This window comes from Capra hircus, chromosome 6, assembly GCF_001704415.2.
Source record: "Capra hircus breed San Clemente chromosome 6, ASM170441v1, whole genome shotgun sequence".
Taxonomy (NCBI): domain Eukaryota; kingdom Metazoa; phylum Chordata; class Mammalia; order Artiodactyla; family Bovidae; genus Capra; species Capra hircus.
In genome coordinates, this window is record NC_030813.1 from 68,018,051 (window position 1) to 68,027,193 (window position 9,143).

A 9,143-nucleotide genomic window follows, 5' to 3' on the forward strand; every position below is an offset into this window, starting at 1 on the left:
CAGAAGATATTAAGAAGAGGTGGCAAGAATACACAGAAGAACTGTACAAAAAAGATCTTCACAACCCAGATAATCACGATGGTGTGATCACTCACCCAGAGCCAGACATCCTGGAATGTGAAGTCAAGTGGGCCTTAGGAAGCATCACTATGTGAACAAAGCTAGTGGAATGGAATTCCATTTGAGCTATTTCAAATCCTAAAAGATGATGCTGTGAAAGTGCTGCACTCAATATGCCAGCACATTTGGAAAACTCAGCAGTGGCCACAGGACTGGAAAAGGTCAGTTTTCATTCCAATCCCAAAGAAAGGCAATGCCAAAGAATGCTCAAACTACCACACAATTGCACTCATCTCACATGCTAGTAAAGTAATGCTCAAAATTCTCCAAGCCAGCCTTCAGCAATACGTGAACCGGGAACTCCCTGATGTTCAAGCTGGTTTTAGAAAAGGCAGAGGAACCAGAGATGAAATTGCCAACATCTGCTGGATCATGGAAAAAGCAAAAGAGTTCCAGAAAAACATCTATTTCTGCTTTATTGACTATGCCAAAGCCTTGGACTGTGTGGATCACAATAAACTGTGGAAAATTCTGAAAGAGATGTGAATACCAGACCACCTGACCTGCCTCTTGAGAAATCTGTATGCAGGTCAGGAAGCAACAGTTAGAACTGGACATGGAACAACAGACTGGTTCCAAATAGGAAAAGGGGTATGTCAAGGCTGTATATTGTCACCCTGCTTATTTAACTTCTATGCAGAGTACATCATGAGAAACGCTGGGCTGGAAGAAGCACAAGCTGGAATCAAGATTGCCGGGAGAAATGTCAATAACCTCAAATATGCAGATGACACCACCTTTATTGCAGAAAGTGAAGAGGAACTAAAAAGCCTCTTGATAAAAGTGAAAGAGGAGGGTAAAAAAGTTGGCTTAAAGCTCAACATTCAGAAAACAAAGATCATGGCATCTGGTCCCATCACTTCATGGGAAATAGATGGGGAAACAGTGTAAACAGTATCAGACTTTATTTTTTGGGGCTCCAAAATCACTGCAGATGGTGATTGCAACCATGAAATTAAAATACACTTACTCCTTGGAAGGAAAGCTATGACCAACCTAGACAGCATATTCAAAAGCAGAGACATTACTTTGCCAACAAAGGTCCGTCTAGTCAAGGCTATGGTTTTTCCAGTAGTCATGTATGGATGTGAGAGTTGGACTGTGAAGAAAGCTGAGCACTGAAGAATTGATGCTTTTGAAGTGTGGTGTTGGAGAAGACTCTTGAGAGTCCCTTGGACTGCAAGGAGATCCAACCAGTCCATCCTGTAGGAGATCAGTCCTGGGTGTTCACTGGAAGGACTGATGCTGAAACTGAAACTCCAATACTTTGGCCACCTCATGGGAAGAGTTGACTCATTGGAAAAGACTCTGATGCTGGGAGGGTTTGGGGGCAGAAGGATAAGGGGACAACAGAGGATGAGATGGCTGGATGGCATCACTGCCTCGATGGACGTGAGTTGAGTGAACTCCAGGAGTTGGTGATGGACAGGGAGGCCTGGCGTGCTGTGATTCATGGGGTCACAAAGAGTCGGACACAACTATCAACTGAACTGTACCAAGCAAACTTGTAAAATTCTGTGTTTTAACATTATAAGAATGTGAAAGTTTTCATTTCCTGCATAGATGGAAGAGTAAATATTTGTATTTGCTTTTTGGCCAATTTGAGGTTGATACAGTGAAACTGGTCTGACACTGTTAATACTTTACATTTTTAGACCTCAGACTTATTTCCTTATCAGAAACTCCTTGGCTCTGAATCAAAGTTTTTAAAATTTTTTTCATGTAATACTTTTTCTTTAAAGAATTCATGAATAATTATTTAAATATTTACAGTTGGCCTGAATCTTAAACATTTTGGGGGAGTTAATTATATATAAATATAATATATATATATATTTCAACTTTAAAAGAAGTTTAAGGCCTATTCTCTTAGGAGTTACTATGATAAAATGAATTATTCCCTTTGTGGTTCTAATCTTATAAGAAAATAACTTCAAAGCTGAAATTTCTGAGTGGAACCCAGATTCAAAACTTCAAAATCAGCTACATGCAGCTGCACTCTGGCTGCCCTAATCCATCTAACAGCTTTTAGTGGGTTCTATAAGTGACATTAGAAAAGGCGCAGCAGATGTGCAAGATGGCTTCTGAAATCTAAAGTAGGACAGATGGTTCTGTGGTTGATTGACAGCATGAGGAGCTCTAAGGCAAGGGTCACCTCCTGTGAAGGTTTGCCCCTCCCAACCCCCACTCCTGCTTCTGCCTGCAAATGGAAGGGTCATACAAGAAAGAAAAGCAGGGATGGCTATTAAGAGTGTCTTTGTTTAAAAATATTCATTGTAGTGAAAAGATTTTCTATAAAAGAAAAAATCACCTAGACATGGAAAAAATTCTTTTTTAACCTTTGACAAAGAATTGACTCTCTGCATAGTTACAACAAAGTACATTCCTGTTTGAACACAATACTCAGGAGATTGGAGGTAGAGATGAAAGAACAAAGAACTAATATAATTGGAATTTATAAGCATTGGTTAGTACTACTGTTTAGTACTATCAAACAGCATTGGTTAGTACCAGACTATTCACCATTTGGAAGTCCTATATTGCCCTTAAAAATAAAGTTATTTTAAATTTTAACTGTTTATGATTGGTAACCAGGAATTAATAGTCTAGGCTACATCACCTGTATGCTTATCCCTCCCCTCTCTCTCTCTTTTTTTTTTTTTCAAATTCCTTTCTAGGACTTCAAATCTTTAAGAAAAGTAAAAACAAACTCATATTCATTGCATGTTAACTAAATGCTGGGCCCTGTACTAGGTGTTTTCTTATAATATGATTTGGGATCTCAGCAATATTAACTGACTCTTTCTTCTTAGGCTCACATTAATACAGAAACTTGGGCCCCTGGTTTTATTGATGTTCTTCTCTGTCTCTTCTGCTGTTAGAGGGAAGTGTAGTGTTAGTGGCTCAGTTGTATCGGACTCTTTGCAACCCCACGGATTGCAGCCCGCTAGGCTCCTCTGTCCATGAAATTCTCCAGGCAAGAATACTGGAGTGGACTGCCGTTCTCTTCACCAGGGGATCTTCCAGACCCAGGGATCGAACCCGGGTCTTCCACACTGCAGGCAGATTATTTACCATTAGGGAAGCCCCGGTGTCAGAGGGAAACCAAACACAAAATACATCCAGGAGAATACGTCCATGCCTAAGTTCAGATGCATGCTATGATTTCAAGATTTCTGCTTTCCACCCAGCTCTTGAAAACATTTATACAGTGGCAGATGCAAGGTCTCTCCATAGAAGAGACTCAGGAACAGTGATGTGTTTGTAAGGAAGTGCTGGGGATAAATTGTCTTGAAACTTCCTTTGTCTAAAATTATGCTTATTTGGAGCAAGCTGCGAAAGTACCAGTGAATTCACATCCTGCATTTTGGAGGGTCTTCAAAAAGTGCTGCACACTGATAAAAGTCTGAAGACTATAGTGGATCCTATACACAGATACATTTAGACTTTACTCCTGAGGCTCATGAAGTAAACTGGGTCCTGACCATATGGACAGCAACCTCCTACTACCTCTTTCCATTCTCAAATAATTCTAGAAGCAATGAATACCTGACTAAGTGACACAGAGGAATGAATAAGTGATCTGGAAGATAGAATAATGGAAACCACTCAGTCAGAACAGCATACAGAAAGACAAATGAAAGAAAAAAAGAGAAAGCAACGTATGAGATCTATCAGATAATATAGGTGCTCAACACTGCTAACTATTAGAGAAATGCAAATCAAAACCACAGTAAGGTATCATCTCATACCAGTCAGGATGGTCATCATCAAAAAACCTACAACTAACAAATACTGAAGACGGTGTAGAGAAAATAAACCGCCTCCTACACTATTGGTCAGTGTATTGGTCAGTCAGCAAAAACAAGACTGGGAGCTGACTGTGGCTCAGATCATGAAATCCTTATTGCCAAATTCAGACTTAAATTGAAGAAAGTAGGGAAAACCACTAGACCATTCAGGTATGACCTAAATCAAATCCCTTATGATTATTCAGTAGAAGAGAGAAATAGATTTAAGGGACTAGATCTGATAGATAGAGTGCCTGATGAACTATGGATGGAGGTTTGTGACGTACAGGAGATAGGGATCAAGACCATCCCCATGGAAAAGAAATGCAAAAAAGCAAAATGGCTGTCTGGGGAGGCCTCACAAATAGCTGTGAAAAGAAGAGAAGCCAAAGGCAAAGGAGAAAAGGAAAGATATACCCATTTGAATGCAGAGTTGCCAAGAATAGCAAGGAGAGATAAGAAAGCCTTCCTCAGTGATCACTGCAAAGAAATAGAGGAAAACAATAGAATGGGAAAGACTAGAGATCTCTTCTGGAGAAGGCAATGGCACCCCACTCCAGCACTCCTGCCTGGAGAATCCCATGGACGGAGGAGCCTGGAGGGCTGCAGTCCATGGGGTCGCTGAGGGTCGGACACGACTGACTGACTTCACTTTCACTTTTTACTTTTCATGCATTGGAGAAGGAAATGGCAACACACTCCAGTGTTCTTGCCTGGAGAATCCCAGCGACGGGGGAGCCTGGTGGGCTGCTGTCTATGGGGTCACACAGAGTCGGACATGACTGAAGTGACGCAGCAGCAGCAGCAGCAGCAGCAGCAGCAGCAGCAGAAATCTCTTCAAGAAAAATAGAGATACCAAGGGAACATTTCATGCAAAGATGGGCTCAATAAAGGACAGAAATGGTATGGACCTAACAGAAGCAGAAGATATTAAGAAGAGGTGGCAAGAATACACTAAAGAACTGTACAAAAAAGATCTTCATGACTCAGATAATCATAATGGTATGATCACTCACCTAAAGTCAGACATCCTGGAATATGAAGTCAAGTGGGCCTTAGGAAGCATCACTATGAACAAAGCTAGTGGAGGTGATGGAATTCCAGTTGAACTATTTCAAATCCTAAAAGATGATGCTGTTATAGTGCTGCACTTAATATGCCAGCAAATTTGGAAGACTCAGCAGTGGCCACAGGACTGGAAAAGGTCAGTTTTCATTCCAATCCCAAAGAAAGGCAATGCCAAAGAATGCTCAAACTACCACACAATTGCACTCATCTCACATGTTAGCAAAGTAATGTTCCAAATTCTCCAAGCCAGGCTTCAGCAATATGTGAACCATGAACTTCCAGATGTTCCAGCTGGTTTTAGAAAAGGCAGAGGAACCAGAGATGAAATTGCCAACATCTGCTGGATCTTGGAAAAAGCAAGAGAGTTCCAGAAAAACATCTATTTCTGCTTTATTGACTATGCCAAAGCCTTTGACTGTGTGGATCACAATAAACTGTGGAAAATTCTGAAAGAGATGTGAATACCAGACCACCTGACCTGCCTCTTGAGAAATCTGTATGCAGGTCAGGAAGCAACAGTTAGAACTGGACATGGAACAACAGACTCGGACCAAATAGGGAGAGGAGGACATCAAGGCTAGTATATTGTCACCATACTTATTTAACTTATATGCAGAGTACATCATGAGAAACTCTGGGCTGGATGAAGCACAAGCTGGAATCAAGATTGCCGGGAGAAATATCAATATCCTCAGATATGCACATGACACTACTCTTATGGCAGAAAGTGAAGAGGAACTAAAGAGCCTCTTGATGAAAGTGAAAGAAGAGAGTGAAAAGTTGGCTTAAAGCTCAACATTCAGAAAACTAAGATCATGGCATCTGGTCCCATCACTTCATGGGAAATAGATGGGGAAACAGTGTAAACAGTATCAGACTTTATTTTTTGGGGCTCCAAAATCACTGCAGATGGTGACTGCAGCCATGAAATTAAAAGATGCTTACTCCTTGGAAGGAAAGTTACGACCAACCTAGATAGCATATTGAAAAGCAGAGACATTACTTTGCCAACAGAGGTTCGTCTAGTCAAGGCTATGGTTTTTCCAGAAGTCATGTATGGATGTGAGAGCTGGACTGTGAAGAAAGCTGAATGCTGAAGAATTGATGCTTTTGAACTGTGGTGTTGGAGAAGACTCTTGCGAGTCCCTTGGACTGCAAGGAGCGCCAACCAGTCCATTCTAAAGGAGATCCATCCTTTTGGGTGTTTGGAAGGACTGATGTTGTAGCTGAAATTGCAATACTTTGGCCACCTGATGTGAAGAGCTGACTCATTGGAAAAGACCCTGATGCTGGGAAAGATTGAGGGCAGGAGGAGAAGGGGATGACAAAGAATGAGATGGTTGGATGGCATCACCGACTCAATGGACAGGAGTTTGAGTAAACTCCGGCAGTTGGTGATGGACAGGGAGGTCTGGCATGCTGCAGTCCATGGGGTCACAAAGAGTCGGACATGACTGAGTTACCGAACTGAACACTATTGGTGGGACTTTAAATTGCTGCAGCCTCCATAAAAAATAGTAAGATTCATTTAAAAATTAAAAATAGATCTACCATATGTTCCAGCAATCCTACTCTTGGATAAATATGCAGAAAAGACAAAAACTCTAACTCAAAAATATTTATACACTTTAATGTTCATAGCAGCACCGATTATAATAACCAAAACATGGAAACAACCCAAGTACCCCTCAACAAACAATTGACTTAAGATACATGGCACACATATACAATGGAATATTAGGCAGTCATAAAAAAGAAATGAAAATATTACCATTTGCAGCAACGTGGATGGACCTAGAGAATATCATATTTAGTGAAGTAAGTCAGAGAAAGACTGACTGATACCAAATATTTTATGGTTATCACTTTTATATGAATCTAGAAAATATTACAAATAAGTCTATATACAAAACAAAAGCAAACTCACAGACATAGAAAACTAGCTTATGGTTACCAAAGGGGAATGCAAGTATGAGGGATAAATTTAGAGTATGAGATTACCAGACAAAACTACTATACATAAAATAGATAACAAGAATTTTCTGTACAGTACAGAGAACTATATTTAATATCTTGTAATAGCCTATTGTGGATTAAAAAATGTTGCCTGATATATCAAGAAGGCTGTGGTCATCAACCCACCAGGTACTACCACAGCCCACAATCGTAAGCTGAGGGAACTGAAGATGGAGACAAAAGGGCTGTTGGATGCCAAGCCCTCAGCCACTGCAGCCACCCCCAGTGGTGTACAATGAGGGGACTCAGGATGAGAAAGAACAGGACACTAGCTCTAGGTAGCTAAGGTTCATGTTAAAGAAATGATCTCAATGACCCTTGCATCTTTCCATACATAGAAAAATACTAAAATCATTAACTTGATATGTCTGGTATTCTTTAATCAACAGTAATCTTTTGATGTTTCGACTACCTGGTTTTTGGTAAAACTCCTATATGGTATACCCTAGCTCCTCCCTGAACTTTTTGGAGCAGTCCCTCAGCGCTGTCTGAGAGGCTGTCTCCTGGGCTTGATGATCTCAGCAGGTCCACAGACTAAAATATAATTCTCAACTTTTACGGTGTACATTTTTTTTTCAGTCAGTACTATAATGGAAAATAATCTGAAAAAAATCATATATATAATTATACGAGTTACTTTGCTGTACCCTGAAACTGGCATAGTATTATAAATCAACTATGTTTCAATAATTTTAAAAAAGAGACAGAGAGAAGTCAAAAGGTGAATCAACTTTCAGTAAGCCTTTGGTGCCTACCCAATCTATGTTTAAATTCTTTAATTGTTGCATTACCAATGGACTCATTAACCTCTAAATGCCAGAAGAGAAAATGCCAATTTACCTTGAATGTTTAGAATCTTATTTTTCCGCACAGAAAGAGTACCATACCCTTTCTTCAATAGAAATCCAAGTTTTCGGTTAACTTGATTGCTGAGAAATATGTGGGCAACAGAAAATACACTCATCAATGTCTATCATGTGCCAAGTGTTAGGGCTGGCTCAGTAATATAACAAATAGGGTAAAATTATGTTCTGTACTCTTATAATTTATTCAGAAAACAAAGAGCAGATTACCTTTTACCATTAAGCTCACTCAGTGTGTCTTCTAATTTTCGTATTTTTGTTTCTTCTTTTATAAAAATGTACTCAAATTCACTTAAGAAACATTGATTTCATACTATGTGCTAATCATTTTTTATGCTGGACAGGCTTCTATTGTTACAGATCTTTCATTTTAGTGAGGTGCTGGAGAGAGGGAGGGGGGAGAGGGGGAAGAGAGAATAGACAAATAATTGTTTAGGTCATGATGAATGGTATGAAAATAATAAATGGAGTAACATGGAGAGTGACTGGGGAGCTATCTTAATTGTGTGATCAGGGAAGGTTTCTTTGATATGATGACATCAGGTGCAACCACAAACAAGAAGTCATGTGATCATCTGGAGGAACAATGTTATTGAAAAAGTAACAGTGGTTGTAGAAGAAGGAACGATGATTGCAAAGGCCCCGAACCCAGAACCAGACTACCATGTTCTAGGAGCAAAATTAATATTAATTATTAATATTGATGACCTTACGGATATATTTGGGAGTATAGCGATTTATAAGCCAAGTTCTCAGTCTGAAAGAAGCTCTGCAATAGAGACAGAAATGAGCAAAAAGATCACAAAAGTGACAGAACAACATTATACTGACAGAATTTTGCACAAAGAGGTAGGAAGGAGTTATTAATCCTCAGGGTGTATTTCAGGGAAGTCTTTGCAAAGGAGGTAATGTAAAAGCAGGATTTTGAACTATCAATAGTGTTGACAGGCAGGAAGAATAACTACGTCAGGGGCAAAGCATACAGGGAACTGTGAGTGCAAAGGAGTTTCCTACAGTGAACACAAAAATAGAAAAAAGTGAGGCTCAAGAGGACAGAGGCCAAGCCATGAAAGGGCTCGATATTCTGTGCATGATAGGAGATATCAAAGGCTCTAAGTAATGAACCACAGGATTGAATTTTAGAGAATCACCACAGACTGTCTCCTAAATATGTCTGTAGGTGAATAAATGAAGGCAGTGAAAAAAAGGTGGAATGAGGATAGTCACAGTTGGGCTCAGTAAGAAATAAAAGTGATCTGAGAGGTTTTTAGGAGTTAAATGGAGA